Raw genomic sequence first — 17,397 nt, 5'->3', positions numbered from 1 at the left:
CGCCAGGGGGGGGGGTGGCTAGGGTTTGCGGGATGGGGGGTGGCCGGCTGGGCCTTTTGGCCCAGTTGGGCCGGTTGGTTTCTTTTTTTTTTTCGATCTTTTATTATTTAATATACTATTTAACTTTCTTTTTAAATACTTTTCTTATACTTTCTTTTACAATTTATTATACATACCTCTAATTCTCTCTTTCACATACATATTCTTTTAATATTTAACATGAATTTATAAAATACTTTTTCTTTTGTTTTCAAATTTTTGGATCCGAACAGACTCGAATCAACGCGGGTCTCAGATGGGAATTCGATGACGTGGCATCATTAGCGATTGATCACTGTAGCTTAATTACAATAATTACTGTAGCAAAAGTCGGGGATGTCACAATTCTCCCCTACTAACAAGAATTCTCGTCCCGAGAATTAAGAGGTAGAGGGAAAGAGCCCGGGGTATTCATCACGAAGATGATCCTCGCGTTCCCAAGTGGCTTCATCTTCAGAGTGATTTGACCACTGCACCTTAAGGAACTTGGTGACCTTGCGACGAGTCTTACGTTCAGCTTGGTCGAGAATGCGGACCGGATGCTCTTTATAAGAGAGGTCTTGTTGTAGTTCAAGCATATCGTGATCCACTGCTCGAATAGGGTCCTTGAAGCAGCGACGGAGCTGAGAAACATGGAAGACATCGTGAACCTGAGAAAGGTTCACCGGCAGTTCCAATTGATAAGCCACTCTTCCACGCCTTTCGAGAACAGTGAAAGGACCAATATAACGAGGAGCTAACTTCCCTTGATTCCGAAACGGTGTGCACCTCTCATTGGTGTGACACGAAGATAAGCCTTTTCGCTAGGTTGATAGACCATATCTTGATGATGACGGTCATACTGATTCTTCTGCCGAGACTGAGCAGCCTTCAGATTCTCATGAATAATGCGGACTTGATCTTCGGCATGTTGAATAATATCCGGACCGAAGAGTGATCGTTCCCCAGTTTCTAACCAATTCAGAGGAGTTCGACACCTTCGCCCATACAATACTTCGAAAGGGGCCATCTTCAGACTAGCTTGATAGCTATTGTTGTAAGAGAACTCGGCATACGGGAGAGATTCCTCCCATTTCTTACCGAAAGAAATGACACAAGCTCGAAGCATGTCCTCGAGAATTTGGTTGACTCGTTCAACTTGTCCCTGGGATTGAGGATGAAATGCAGTGCTGAAGGACAGATGAGTCCCCATAGCCTTCTGAAAACTTTCCTAGAATTTTGAAGTGAACAAGCTGCCACGGTCTGAACTGATTACCAACGGAATACCGTGAAGTGAAACGACTCTTGACATATAAAGATCTGCCAGCTGACTAGCATTAATCATTTCTTTGATGGCCAGGAAATGTGCAACTTTGGACAGTCGATCAATGACGACAAGAATAGCATCATTACCTTTCTGAGATCTGGGAAAACCAGTGACAAAGTCCATTTCAACGTGGTCCCATTTCCACTCGGGAATAGAGATAGGTTGCAGAGTTCCAGCAGGCTTTTGGTGTTCTGCTTTGATACGCCGGCATATATCACACTCTGCCACATAGCGTGCAATGTCTTGTTTCATATTGGGCCACCAGAATCTTTGCCGGATGTCTTGGTACATCTTGGTACTACTCGGGTGAATAGACAATGGTGTGTCATGAGATTCTTCCATCACCTTCCCAGTCATCCTGAGATTTTCCTTCTTATTTGGGACGAATAGGCGACCCTTGAAATACAAGGCGCCACCTTCATCAACAGTGAAAAAGGAGGGTTTACCCTTCGCAATATAGCTCTTAATCCTGTCGACATCATCGTCAAAGTCTTGTATATTCTTTATGGAGCTCACAAGATCTGGTTCAACCACTAGGTTACTGAGGGAACCCTGATTAACAACACGAAGGTTCATCTTTTGAAACTCTTCAGGAGGGGGAACAAGGTAACCCTGAGGAACAATGTGGAGGTTCAGCTTACGGAATTCCTCTTGCAGACGATCGTGAACCTGATGAACCTGGAGGTGGTTGCAGTATGACTTGCCACTTAAGGCATCAGCCATTACGTTAGCCTTGCCAGGGGTATATGATATACTACAGTCAAAATCTGCTATACGCTCCATCCATCTTTGTTGACGCAGGTTCAGCTCCGGTTGAGTGAACAAGTACTTCAAACTTTGATGGTCGGTGTAGATTTCACAACGATTACCGACAAGGTATTGTCGCCATTCCTTCAATGCATGAATGACTGCGGCAAGCTCGAGATCATGAACTGGGTAGTTCTCTTCATGAGCACGCAGTTGACGTGAAGCATAAGCGATCACCTTGTGATCCTGCATTAGGACACAACCTATTCCTTGACGAGAAGCATCACAGTATATGACGAAGTCCCTTTTCGTATCTGGAGGAGCAAGTACTGGAGCGGACGTCAGTTTTCCTTGAGCGCCTGGAAACTTTCCTGGCATTTATCAGTCCATTCATACTTAACACCTTTGTGAAGCAGGTTGGTTAAGGGCTTCGCAATCTTGGAGAAGTTCTCGACGAATCGACGGCAATAGCTGGCGAGTCCGAGAAAACTTCTGACTTGCTTGACATTCTTCGGGGGAGTCCAGTCAAGAATAGCTTGAATTCGTTCGGGGTTTACCGCAATACCATCCTTGGAAATCACATGACCAAGGTAAGTCACTTCGTCTAGCCAAAACTCACATTTGGAATACTTCGCATAGAGTTTATGCTCCCGAAGCTTATCCAGTACAAGACGAAGATGTTCAGCATGCTCTTCTTTGTTCTTCGAAAACACCAGAATATCATCCAGATATACCACAACAAATTTGTCGAGGTAGTCCATGAATATATAATTCATCAGTCGAGAGAAGGTTGCCGGTGCATTGGTTAAGCCAAAGTACATGACGGTGTACTCGTATGATCCATATCGAGTAACAAAGGCGGTCTTTGGAATATCCTCCTTGCGAACACGGATCTGGTGGTATCCCAATCTCAAGTCGAGCTTAGAGAAAACGGTGGAACCAACAAGTTGATCATACAAATCATTTATCCGAGGGAGAGGATATTTGTTCTGAATAGTGGCCTGGTTGATAGGACGATAGTCTTGAACCAATTGATTTGTCCCATCCTTCTTCTTAACAAAGAGAGAAGGTGCTCCCCAAGCAGAGGAACTCGGACGGATGAAACCCAGACGAAGCGAGTTGTCAATTTCTTGCTTAAGTTCAAGGAGTTCATGTGGTGGCATTTTATAAGGACGCTTGGCAATAGGGGTGGTACCGGGTACCAAGTCAATGACAAACTCGACAGCTCGAGCAGGGGGAATCCCCGGAAGTTCTTCTGGAAAGACATCTTGGAATTCTCGGACCACTGGTATGTTTTCAATCCCTTCAAGAGGCGACGCATTTAATGCATTCAAAGCATACAGCCGTGCCTCAGCATTACGGACGAGATGCGCATGGTAGCTTATTACTTCATCTGAAGGGTGTGGGAGGTGGACGGTCTTGGTGGCACAAACGATCGATGCCGTATGAGCTTTCAACCGGTCCATCCCCAATATGAGATCAATGTTGGATGACTTTAGTAGGATGGGGTTGGCAAGGAATTCTAATCCTTCAATTTCAACTGGAACATGGGGGCAAACCACAGAGGTTCGGCATTCGCCCCCAGGGGTGTTTACCACTATCGGGATGTTCATCTCTTTGCTCCTAATGTCATGCATGTATGCAAAATTTTCCGACATAAAGGAATGCGATGCTCCTGTATCAAACAATACAGAAGCAGGTACTGAGTTAACGAGAAGTGTACCCATCACGGTAGCAGGCTGGTCTTGAGCTTGACCATATCAATGTTGTTGGCCTGACCACGAACATAAGCAGGCTTAGTGTTGAAGTTGCGGTTCCGGTTGTTGCCACTGCCAGTTGCGGGAAGTGCCAGCTGATTCGGATTCTGCCTGCAGTCTCTAGCACGGTGACCTGGACGGCCACACTTGAAGCACAGCCCGTCCTCAGGACGGGAAGGAGGAACTCTAGGCGGTGGAGCTGGAAGCCTCGGCTGCCTAGGTGGTGGAGGAGGCAGGCGAGGTGCAGCATAGGACGGCCTCGGAGTAGGAGCAGGTGCATGGTACATGTTGTTGGGAATCCACATCTTCCGCTTCTGTGCAAATGAGCCCATGTCACGGTTGCGCTTGCTGCTATCTTTGTATTCCTGCAGACCAGTCTCAACCTGAATAGCCTTGTTCACGAGGGTGGCGAAATCAGCATAGTCCTAAACGAGGAGTGTCAGCTTGATATCAGGGTGGAGGCCTTCACGGAACTTCTCCTGCCTGCGTGCATCAGTCGCAATGTATTCTTTAGCATAGCGAGATAATTCCAGAAATTCCCGCTGATAAGCATCCACAGTCTTGTTGCCCTGGACCAAGTTGCGGAACTCTCGCTTCTTCCGGTCCATGATTCCCTGGGGAATGTATCGAGCACGGAAAGCAGCCTTGAACTCTGCCCAAGTGATGATAGTTCCATCGGGCTGAGAGCGCCTGTGGCTGTCCCACCATTGAGCAGCGGGACCCTTCAGAAAGTAGGCGGCAAAGTTGACATAGCTCGCCAAGGGCACATTGGCAGACTCTAGCTCATAAGAAATGTCACGGAGCCAGTCATCAGCATCTAGAGGCTGAGTTGAGCTGCGGTAGATCGCAGGGTTGAGACGGCAGAAGTCTTGCAGTGTGACGCCTTGCGGTTGGTTCATGTTCGTCCTTTGGAACTGATCCATGAGCCCTTGCATAAACTGGCGGTTCAGCTCAAACTGTTGGATCATCCCCGCCATATACTCAGGAGGCGGGGGTGGTGCATCGTTGGTAGGCGCACGCGGGCGGCCAGCTGGTCTAACCATCCTGTTAAATATTTAGCAGGGGTAGTTTAGCTTAAAGTAATTGAAAGGCATCACACGCATTCATGAAGTAATCAAGCATAATGAAAGGGAAATGCGATAGATACTCCATAGTAGTTGAGTTCGGCATACAGACCCATACATAAGTTCGATTACAGACTAACGATTACAAATTCGAAATTTGGCGATAGCCCGGACGCATTTGACGATACCCTGGACTCACTAGGCGGCGCGCAGGCACGCGGTGGAAGAGTACCACAACGAGATGTAGCGATAAGGCTACATCAACGTCGGAGAGGACGATCGAATCCTGGTAGCTGGCGGTGATAGAAGGTAGGGACAGGACCCTGTGTCCCATTGTGACTCTGGTGAGGGTACCGCATCCAGTCGAGCAGCTGAGGTCCAAGTGCAGGGGTTCTACCCCCAACATCAGTCCACTCGAGAGCTGATGGTAGCTCTGTCCTGCTCGGCTCGCGGATGCGCATAGGTGAAACCCTCGGACAGTGTGATGGCTGCAGCTCTGTCAACGCGTCGTAAAGACGAGCGCGCGTAGCATACAACTCCATAGTCAGAGCTCGGAAAGCACGATCCATTGCCTCAGTGTAGTGCACCAGAATCCGCGCGTCGTAGCGACGCGTCACGTAGGGGGCGCAAACAGCGACGTAGGAACGGTCGCTGCGCTCCCGAACGTCAGAAGCGTAGGCAGTGCGATCAGACCCAGTCTCATCCCCAGCAGGAGCATGCGGGATGTATCTGAAAGGGCTCTCCTCCAGGTGAGGGTACGCTCCACGGAGACGGGTGATGGCGATGTAGGCCGCATCATGGACGGACATCTCGACCGACACTCCAATACCACAGAACACGTGGCGCTCGAGGGTCTCACCGCCCCTCTGGTCGAAGATGCGAACCTCAGCCTGGTACTGGTACTGGTTATACTCGCGGAAATCCTCGAACACAGTGTACTCGGGGTACCAGCGATATCCCAGCCTGGTCAGGAGATCGACCAAAATGGCCGGGAACCCAGTCGTCTCAGTGGCCTGTGTCAGGCGCACGTGCTGTCTTGCGGGACGCATCTGAAAATAAGATTGACGGATGTCAATGACAGTGTGTGTAATACATATTCAGGAGAAAAAGAGTAGATAGTCCAGCGCTCCGGATCGATGTGATTCGAGAACCTAATGTTAGAGTTAGTAAAATCTTTGACCCGAAAGAGAAGAGAAAGTAGAGCCCAGAGTATAGGAAAGGAGTAAAAGATACTAATACCACCCAATTGAGATGTGGGCCCGTAAGCCACAACATCAGTGTTAGTAAACTTTTTCAAACACTAGACTCAACTTCGGCCAAGGAGTTGGAAAGGGGGCAACCTACAGGCAGTTGGCTCTGATACCAACTTGTGACGCCCTCGGCTTAATCATACGCTAATCATACACGCAAATGCGTACGATCAAACCCAAGGACTCACGGGGAGATATCACAACACAACTCTAGACACAAATAAAATAACATCAGCTTCATATTACAAGCCAGGGGCCTCGAGGGCTAGAATACGAAAGCTCGATAAACACACGAGTCAGCGGAAGCAACAAATATCTGAGTACAGACATAAAACATGGGGTGCCTTAGAGAAGGCTAGCACAAAAGATACAACGATCGAACGAGGCGAGGCCTCCTGCCTGGGAACCTCCTAACTATTCCTGATCATCAGCGGCCTACACGTAGTAGTAGGCACCGTCGGGGTAGCAGTCGTCGGCGCCGGGGACCTCCATCTCCTGGGCTCCATCATCTAGTCGCAGCAACGGGTCGAGGGGACAAGAGGGGGAGCAAAGCAGCGGTGAGTACTCATCCAAACTACTCGCAAGTCTTACATCAGAACTATTCTAATTATGCATCAGTATCAAAGAAGGGGGTTATATGTGGACTGACTGCAGCAATGCGAGAATAGAGAGAGAAGGCCTAGTCCTATCGAAGACTAGCATCTTCAGGGTCTTGCAGCAATAGACGAGAGTAGAACAGGGGTAACACATTAATAGTCATATTGTTGCAGCAATATTAAAGTGAGGTCACGCCTAAAGATCCTCCCTCGACTCCCTGCGAGGAAGCAATCCCGAGGCAAACTAATTCCAGTTAAGTAACAATTGTAGTTGTATAAGATCGGGGCACAACTCCAAGTCGTCCTGTAACCGTGGACACGGCTATCCGAATAGTTAATTTTCATCCCTGCAGGGGTGCACCACATGTCCCGTCACGCTCGATAACACTCTGGCCGGACATACTTTTCTGGGTCCTGCCCGGCCTCGGAATATCGACACGTCGCAGCCCCACCTAAGACTAATCAGAGAGGCCAGCCCGCCGGTCTAAATCCTAAGCACAAAGGGTTCGTGGGCCCAGTTCCCCTTCACGCTCCTGCACATGGCGTGGGCGGCCGACGTCAGTCCTAGCATCCCTTAATCACAAGCGCGTTGCATCTCGGGACCACTCGGGCGCTCGCCGCTACATTGCTGGCATCTGAAAAGCTTCGGCTGATACCGCGACGCCGAGTACCCATAATTCTTCCCGCGTAGCCAGTTAGTGCGAAAAGGTCTCCGACCAACCCAGTTCAAATACCCAAATCCATTAGCATTTTAATTAGGCCAGCAACACAGTCTCACGGGAACCCACCCGTCTTACAACTAATCACCAATGATCCCAGTAACATGGTCGAGTAACTGTGTGGTTGTAACATCGGGGGAATCCGAGGTATCACCCTCGTTGGATTCCGAACGATGTACCCGTCAAGGTGGGCTTAGAGGAATCACCCTCGGGGGTCCCACACTTGAGGGGTTGCACGACAGGGGCGTCATCGGGAATGGTGAAAGAGGAATCACCCTCGATAACCACGACCGACTAGCTATACTACAGAGATATCATCAGGAGTACTTAGTGAGGTGTCACCCTCGGTACCCGATAGTATCTCTGTAGCGTCGTACAATGAAGGGGGGGTGAATGTGCTGTGTCGGGTCTGGCTCGTCGATCAGAGATCGAGATTTGAAAACAAGCGGGGCAACTGATCTACGGGGTCAGAGGGGATGACTGCTCCACCTATACTAAGCGTATTAAAAGTACATGACTGAAAGTAGCAGTTCATCAAAAACAGGCTATGCATCAGATATAGGAGCTAACTACAACAGTAGCAAAATACTAATGCAAGCAGTAGGAAGAAAGACATAGGCGATATAGGAATGATCAAGGGGAGTTTGCTTGCCTTGCTGCTCTGCGGCAAAGGACTGATCGGCAGGGTCGTAGATGTACCCGGCAGCAGCGTCAGTCTCGGGGTCTACCGGTAAGAAGAGGGGGAAGAAACAATAAATAATAGCACCGATGCAACACAAAGCATGACATGGCAAGATGCAGGCTAGACATGAGCTAATGTAGCAACATCCGTCATAGACGGGTCGGAAGAATATCTGACGATATTTTCCGGGTCTCGGGCTACTACCGGTTATACTGGAAACGATGGAAAAGTTCCAGGTTTGCTATGCTAGGGACGCGTGACAGACGAACGGGCCATGTATCCGGGTTCGTCTCGCTTTGCTGATCAACTTTCATGTTGAAAATATTTCGATCTGACTTACGGATTATTTAATATTAATTTTCAAAGTTTTATTAATTATTTAGGAATTAAAAACAGATTTAATTATTTTAATAAAATCCTATTATGACACCATCGCGATGTCAGGCTGACATCAGCAGTTGACTGGCCAACTGACAGCGGGTCCCGAACGTCATAGACACAAGTTTTAATATCGATTAAATATTGATTTAACAGATTAATTTAATGATGGACCCACGTGGCATTCTCTCATTATTCTAATTAATTAATTTAACTAATATATCTATTTATTTATTTATTTATTTAATAAAAACATTATTTTTATTTATTATTTTTAATTATCGCGTGGGGCCTCCCTGTCATAGACAGCGGGTGCATTGGCCCCACCGGTAAGTGACCTAAGGCTATTTACTCATCTTTTTTTTATTAGATACCTAACCGTGCAAATACCGTATTCCTCTAAATATCCATATACGCAAATACATACATCACATCTCATACATACATACATACATACGCATCTAATACATCATTTGTCTTTTATTCATTTTCTCTCAAAACTCTCAACACTCATCTCTCTCTCTGTTAACAGAGAGAGAACAACTCTGTGCTAACTAACATAGAAGACCCAAAAGTTCAAATCCTCCTACCGGAGTCTACCGTTGACGGATTGAGGTCCCGTTTGCCGGAACGGAACCGGGGTGGTGAGGAGATCGACATGGTGGGAGGAGCCCGAGGAGGGGCTCACCGACGGTGACGAGACGGCCCGATGAAGCCGGATTTCGCACGAAGGTGAAGGTGACGACGGTGACGCGGTTCCGGTGAAGACGGGCGTGCCGGTGAGGAGGAGCCGGCCGGAGGTTCGCCGAGAGGGGCCCCGGCGAGAAGGGGCCCCCGGAGATGGAGCCGGCCGGAGTGGGCGAGGCCGGCAAGAGGGACCTCGAGGAGGCCGGGGCCCCTGCCGGCGGGGTGGAGGCCGAGGGGGTGCTGCTGGCCGGCGCGGTGGAGGGGGGGCTCGCCGACCGGGAGAGGGGAGGGGCCGCCGGGGGAGGAGGAGGCCGTGAGGGGGGGGGGGGGGGGCGCCGCGGGAGGAGGAGGCCGTGAGGGGGGGGGGCGCCAGGGGAGGAGGGTCGGTGGAGGGAGGCCGTGGGGGGGGGGGCTGCCGGCGGGAGGAGGAGAGGTCGCCGGCCAAGGTGGGATCTGGGGCGACGGGAGAGGAGGGAGAGGAGGGATCGTGGGGAGGGAGAGTCACGTGAGGTGGGGGGCTCTCGTGGGGGACTGGGGAGGGGGAGATGTGTCGGTGGGTGGGGCCCCCCACGAGGGGGAGGCTGGCGGCGCCCTGGGGGGGGAGGGAGTAGCGAGGGGGGAGGGAGAGGTGGCGGCTCCCTCGCCAGGGGGGGGGGGGTGGCTAGGGTTTGCGGGATGGGGGGTGGCCGGTTGGGCCTTTTGGCCCAGTTGGGCCGGTTGGTTTCTTTTTTTTTCTATCTTTTATTATTTAATATACTATTTAACTTTCTTTTTAAATACTTTTCTTATACTTTCTTTTACAATTTATTATACATACCTCTAATTCTCTCTTTCACATACATATTCTTTTAATATTTAACATGAATTTATAAAATACTTTTTCTTTTGTTTTCAATTTTTTTGATCCGAACAGACTCGAATCAACGCGGGTCTGAGATGGGAATTCAATGACGTGGCATCATTAGCGATTGATCACTGTAGCTTAATTACAATAATTACTGTAGCAAAAGTCGGGGATGTCACAGGATGGCTGGGCAAAAGAACTGTCGGGAATCCACGTTCACGGTGTCTTTGGATGTTAACCCCTCCGAGCTCGTGGTTGGGACCGTTGGGAAACTCGGTCTGGCGGTTTAGATGGAAAAAGTTCCAGAATAAGGGGATCATGGGTTCTCTGTGCAAAAATACTTCGTAGAAGACCTGGAACTCGCATAAGTTGCTGATGGAGTTGGGTCCCAGATCTTGAGGATGGACGTTGAGGAAATAGAGGACGTCCCGGAAAAACTTTGACCCGGGCGGCTTAAAACCGCGCTCAAGGTAATAGGTAAAGATTACTACTTCTCCTCGAGCGGGGTTGGGGGTCGGCTCGCCCGGGGCGGTTCTCCAACTGACGGTTTCCTTGGTGTCAAGGAGACCCGCCTTAACAAATTTCTCAAGCGTGGCATCGTCGACTTTGGTTGGTAACCAGTCACACTTCGTAATGGCCATGACTACAAAAAAAGGGGGAACGAGGCGACTCAGTAAAAGACTAGGAGATGTTCTAACCCGCCGGTATGGGCCTACGGTGTCCACAAAAGATTTGATAACCCACCAAAGGGTTGACGTGCATCGTAGCCCATTATTTGGGCGATCTACGGGTATATCTTCAAAGGTATTCTAAATCACCCTTCAGACTAGAAGAGAAGGCATCATGGCTATAGCAATGAAACTAAGTCGCTATGAGGACTGAAGCTAAACGGCGACTCTCAGAAGTCTTCTCTTCCTTAGAGATATTCTTAACAAGTGAACAAACATGTTTCTACAAATGGGCAGTAAACTGTGGATCTACGGACAGATTGAAATAGAAGGATATTGCCTGAAATAATGGTGATGAACTATGCACATAACGCGACTACAACGTTGGTCAGCAGTATGTAGGTTTAAACTGGCAAAAGGACATGATTAAATGGCCGAAGCCTCCTACTACCTAAGGTCGATCATGAGATCATGGAATGGATCTAAAGCAGTTAAGGGTGTTCATCGCATTATGAAGCTAGCTCGCAAGAGGCTACGGTAATGGCATTGTCGGCCTAACCCTAAGTGGGGGAAGGTGTGTACCTGTGAACAGGAGATCGCCACCGGGGGCGAATGCTCGGTGCTTCGTGCTTCTTGGTGCCTGGAAGGTCGCGTTCGATGGAGAAGCTCCAGGAGCCGGAGACGACGTCGGGGCGCTGGTGCTTGGAGAAGATGCCGGAGTCCTGGCGCTCGGAGACGAAGTGCATGGGGAAGACGAAGACAAGATGGAGGTTGGTGACGGGGTTTCTCCCCCCATTTCCCTTGTTATTTAAAGGACAAGAACGGAAATCGAGGCTATCGAGGCGGAAATCGAGGCAACAAGTCAGAGATGACGATGATGGCGCCTAGATTTTCGGTATAAGCAATTATGAACAAAAGATCCGTTGACGGTTACGGTGTTAAGAGCCCTGGAACTAAGGGGACGAGGTGACGCCGTTCAGTATTACATGGCGACTCAGATCAAGTATGATGGATGGCGACTTAACATTCGTCGAAGGTCGGAAATGAGTAGAGTCGCCCGAATAGATAGGAGTTCATTGACATGAATGAATTGAGGACAATCTGGGGCCTAATGTTGGGGATATTACCTATGGGCAACCGGCCCTTAATGGGTCGGGTCACCAAAGGGGTGACTCACCATTGGCTGCACGTCCCGTGGCCCACGAACTGGAGGGTGGTTCAGAAGATCGTGCGGATGATGGAATATTAAGGAAGCTCCTGATCGTGGAGAACACAGTGACTTGGAGATAAGGAAAGCTACGGAGAGTAGAATGGCAGGAGTTTGTAAGACCTAGGGCCTCGACCTGTATATAAAGACGAGTCCCAGGAAGAGGTCAAGGGAGTTAGAGAGAACCGAGAGCTAGGTCAGGCGAGTTACGCCCTCCTTGTAATCGAAACCACCATTAATCCACACAAAGCAGGGCGTAGGCTTTTACCTCCTCACGAGGGGCCGAACCTGGGTAAATCTGAGTCTCGCTTTCGCTCACCCCCTTCGAGTCGCCACCAAGGTGCGATGGATCCATCTCTAAGTCCTTTCACGAGGACATCTACCGTGACAAAACCACGACATATTCTGTGAGGGAGTGATTTGTGTTGAGGAGACTATCTTTAAAAGCACAAGAGCAAGGAGTTCATTGATCTACCCCATCTATTACCTTTTGGAGGGTGGTGCCTCCTAGATTGGTTAGGTGTCGCTTGGGAGCCTCCTAGTTCGTGTTGTGGAGTTGAACCAAGATGTTTGTAAGGGCAAGGAGATCGCCTACGTCGTGAAGATCTACCGTGAGTAAGGCTACTCCTCCATGGACGGAAGCCGTGGTGGGATAGACAAGGCCGCTTCTTTGTGGACCCTTCAAGGGTGGAGTCCTCCATGGACTCTCGCAGCCATTACCCTTCGTGGGTTGAAGTCTCCACTAACATGGACGTACGATAGCGCCACCTATCAGAACCATGCCAAAAATCGCCGTGTCAACTCTATCCATTTGATCTCCCTTCCTTACTCCTCTATTTACACGTGCATGTTTACTTTCCGCTGCTATACTATTAGAACTGCATGTGTAGGGTGTACTTGACTTGTTATAATAGCCGTAGTTGCCTCTCAAGTAAAATTGGAAAACAAAAATATTTTTATCTTGTCAAGTAGTCTAATCACCCCCCCTCTAGACATACTTTCGATCCTACATCTTGAGGCTCGAACGGTCGAGCTGGAGGCGGCCAAGGGTAAGCCTTTTTGTACTGGTGGGTGCGCGCGAGCGAACCCACTAGGTGTAGTCTCCGAGATTCAGGCCAGCCGCGCGACTTCGTGGCAGCCGGGCGAAATCTTATTTGCTTCGTGTCGTTGTGGTTTAGCCGACTCCTTACTTGATTTCTGTGTAGCGACGGCCGTTCCCACGGCCGAGGTGGAGGAGCTATGTCAATCGCTTACCGATGTCCGGGGTAAGCGTGAGAATATCGCCGGGGAGCATGTCCGTCTGGAGAAGGACCTGTGCGCCGAATGGGCAGCCACATCATCGCTGAAGGCAGAGGTGGAGCGGCTCGCCGGTGCGCTCCAGAATGAGAAGGCGGCAAAAGAGGCGGCACAGCAGGTGTCGGCTACCGGTGACGAGGCGACAATGATCCTCCGTGCCGAGGTGGCTCGGCTTGGGGAAGAGACGCACCCAGCGATGGCGTTCAAGGAGAGAGCGGATCGGGAGGCGGCCGACACGCTTGGTCTTCTTTGTGGGTTGGACATCACCTTTGCTAGTAAGCGTTGTTTCCTTTGCTTGTCGTGTTTTGCCGGCCCCTTCTTTTGTTATCTTCTTTCTATGGGAGAGCTTGCTTCCCGGGGATGCAGGCGCGGGTGGAGAGAGCTGTGGAGGCTCGCTGGGAGGATCATCGCCGAGCCGACTGTGAGCCGGACGTTGATGCCGACTAGTCTGCGGAGGAGGTAGCACATGCGTGCGAGACCCGGGTGGACCACCTTTGGGTCCTTTGGTATCCGCTCCTAAGGGCGAGCCAGAACATTGTCCGGGCCCTTTGGCCCGACCAGGTAAAGGGGGTTCCTCAGAACCGGGTCATGAGGTGGCTCGAGGATGCCGTGGACCACTTCGATGCATGGAGGGCGTCAGCTATGAGGGGTAGAGCCAGGACCGCCCTGACCTTCATCCTCTCTCTATATTCAAGCATGAACCTGGACCAGCTGGCCACCATGAGGGCGGCGTCACAGGTGGATCCAAGGGACGAAGCCGCCTACCGGCGATGCCGAGGTGCCGCCGACTAGGGACGACGGAGTGTCACCGAGTGGCGACGTGGAGGTGCCGCCGACTGGCGTGGCGGAGGCCAGCCGGGGAGTCCCAGCGGCCCCTAATGCTTAGATGAGCCAGACGGCCACGCTCGCTGGGACTGGGAGGCGGCGCTGTGATAACCCACAAGTATAGGAGATCGCAACCGTTTTTGAGGGTAGAGTATTCAACCCAAATTTGTTGATTCGACTCAGGGGAGCCAAAGAATATTCTCGAGTATTACCAGCTGAGTTGTCAATTCAACCACACCTAAAAGACTTAATATCTGCAACAAAGTAGTATGGAAGTAATGGTAATGGTGGCAAACGTGACAGTAGCAGTTTTGTAGTGATTGTAACAGTAGCAACGGAAAAGTAACTTAGCAAAGATCAATATGTGGAAAGCTCATAGGCAATGGATCAATGATGGGTAATTATGTTGGATGGCATTCATCATGCAATATTTATAACATGGGGTGATACAGAACTAGCTCCAATTCATCAATGTAATGTAGGCATGTATTCCATATATAGTCATATGTGCTTATGTAAAAGAACTTGCATGACATCTTTTGTCCTATACTCCCGTGGAAGCGGGGTCCTAATGGAAACTAAGGGATATTACGTCCTCCTTTTAATAGAGAACCGGACCAAAGCATTAGCACTTAGTGAATACATGAACTCCTCAAACTACGGTAATCACCCAAAAGAATCCCATCTATTGTCACCCTAGGGGATGCACATCATAACTCGTAATAGGTGTCTGCAACTTGCAAGATAGGATCAAGAACACATATATATTCATGAAAGCATAATAGGTTCAGATCTGAAATCATGGCACTCGGGACCTAGTGGCAAGCATTAAGCATAGCAAAGTCATAGCAACATCAATCTCAGAACATATTGGATACTAGGGAACAAAACCCTAACAAAACTAACTCGATTACATGGTAAGTCTCATCCAACCGATCACGTCCAGCAATCCTACGATTGGATTACTCACAAACGATGGAGAGAATCGTGAAATTGGTGATGACGATGGCGTCGATTTCCCCTCTTCGAAGCCCAAATCAGACTTCAGATATGCCCTCCCGAGGAAGAACAGGAGGTGGCGGCGGCTCCGTATCATAAAATGCGATGAACTCTTCTCCTTCATTTGTTACTCCCCTAATAGGAGTATATAGAAGTGGAAACGAGGTTGGAGGAGCCACACGGGCCACACAAGACTGGGGGCGCCCCCTGGCTTGTGGCTAGGTGGTGGCCCCTCTCCAGTTGATTCTTTCGCCAATATTTATTATTAATTCCAAAAATATTCTCCATAAATTTTAGGTCAATCTGAGAACTTCTATTTCTGCAGAAAAACAACACCAAGGTAATTCTGGTGAAAACAATGTCAATCCGGGTTAGTTTCATTCAAATCATGCAAATTAGAGTCCAAAACAAGGGCAAAAGAGTTTGGAAAAGTAGATACATTGGAGACGTATCAACTCCCCCAAGCTTAAACCTTTGCTTGTCCTCAAGCAATTCAGTTATTAAACTGAAAGTGATAAAGAAAAACTTTTACAAACTCTGTTTGATCTTGCTGTTGTAAATATGTCTAACTGATGTTCAAATTTTCAGCAAAGATTATAGACTAACCACATTCACAATAATACTTAGGTCTCATATTTACTTATATCAATGGCATAATCACCTAGCGAGAGATAATAATAGTTTCAGATGACAACAATTTTATCAAAACAATCATAATATAATATGATATACTAGTATCTCGCTAGCCCTTTATGAGACCGCAAAACATGAATGCAGAGCACCTCTGAAGAACAAGGACTGACTAGACATTGTAATTCATGGTAAAAGAGGTCCAGTCATACTCATACTCAATATCAATTAATAACAAAGCATACAGATGACGGAGGTGCTCTCTAACTGGTGCCTTTTTATAAGAAAAGGATGACTAAATAGTAAAGTAAAATAGATAGGCCCTTCGCAGAGGGAAGCATTGATTTACAGAGGTGCCAGAGCTCGAGCTTTCAAAACAGGGATGAATCATAATTTTGGGCGGTATGCTTTCATTGTCAACATAACAACTAAGAGATCTCGATATCTTCCATGCTAGATACATTATAGGCGGTCCCCAATCAGAATAGTAACGTTTTTACTCCCTCCACTAATCGATCACACTCCACGGTGGGCCGAATCCACGGGTAGCGTCCATACAGAGAACAATCCTCGGGGAGTTTTGTTTCATTATAATTTTATTTGACTTTTGAGCATGGAACTAGGCATCTCGAATACGAGCCACTTTCTCGTGAATGATAGTGAATGAACACATATCGTGAGAATAACCCACCTAGCATGGAAGATACTGACAGCCCCTAGTCACTACATGAGCGATTCGGGCATACAAAACAGAATATTTATTTGAAGGTTTAGGGTATGACACATGCAAATTTACTTGGTACAACAGGTAAATAGCGCATATAGGTAGGTATGGTGGACTCATCTAGAACAACTTTGAGTTTATGGGAATGCATGCACACGCAGTATTCCCTCTTAGTACAAGTGGAGGCTAGCAAGATACTGGGAAGCGACCAACTAGAGAGCGACCACAGTCATAAACATGCTTTGAGATTAACCAACATTGAATGCAAGCATGAGTAGGATATAAATCACCATGAACATAAACATCGTGGAGGCTATGTTGGTTTTGTTTCAACTACATGCGTGAACATGTGCCAAGTCAAGCCACTTGAATCATTCGGAGGAGGATACCATTCTATCATACTACATCATAACCATCTTAATATGCATGTTGGCACTCAAGACAAACCATTATTCACTCCTAGCTAATTAAGCATGGCATGAGTAACTATAATCTCTAATTTCCATTGCAAACATGTTCAATCCATAACGAGTTGAAACTAGAATGATGAGATAATCATTTTTACAAAAACAAAATATGTCGAGTTCATACCAGCTTTTCTCCATCTCAGTCACTTCATCATATATCGTCATTATTGCCTTTCACTTGCACGACCGAATGGTGTGAATAATAATAATAAGAGTGCACGTGCATTGTACTAAGTTGGAATCTGCAAGCAATAACTCAAAGGAGAAGGCAAAGTAATACGAGATCTCTGATATATAAACAATAATGCATATGAGAGACACTCAGCATGTCATCGTGGTCTTCTTCTTATGACCCAAAGAAGAAAGAAAAACTATTTACACGGGAAAGCTCCCAACAACCAAAAGAAGAACGAGAAATATTTTTGGGTTTTCTTCTAACACTACAACTAAACAAACCAGAAGGTAAATCTAGAACATATTTTTTGGCTTTTCTCAAGGTTAATGAAACACAC

This window comes from Hordeum vulgare, chromosome 1H (genome assembly GCF_904849725.1).
Source record: "Hordeum vulgare subsp. vulgare chromosome 1H, MorexV3_pseudomolecules_assembly, whole genome shotgun sequence".
In the NCBI taxonomy this organism is placed as follows: domain Eukaryota; kingdom Viridiplantae; phylum Streptophyta; class Magnoliopsida; order Poales; family Poaceae; genus Hordeum; species Hordeum vulgare.
Note: the sequence above shows the minus strand (reverse complement) of the source record.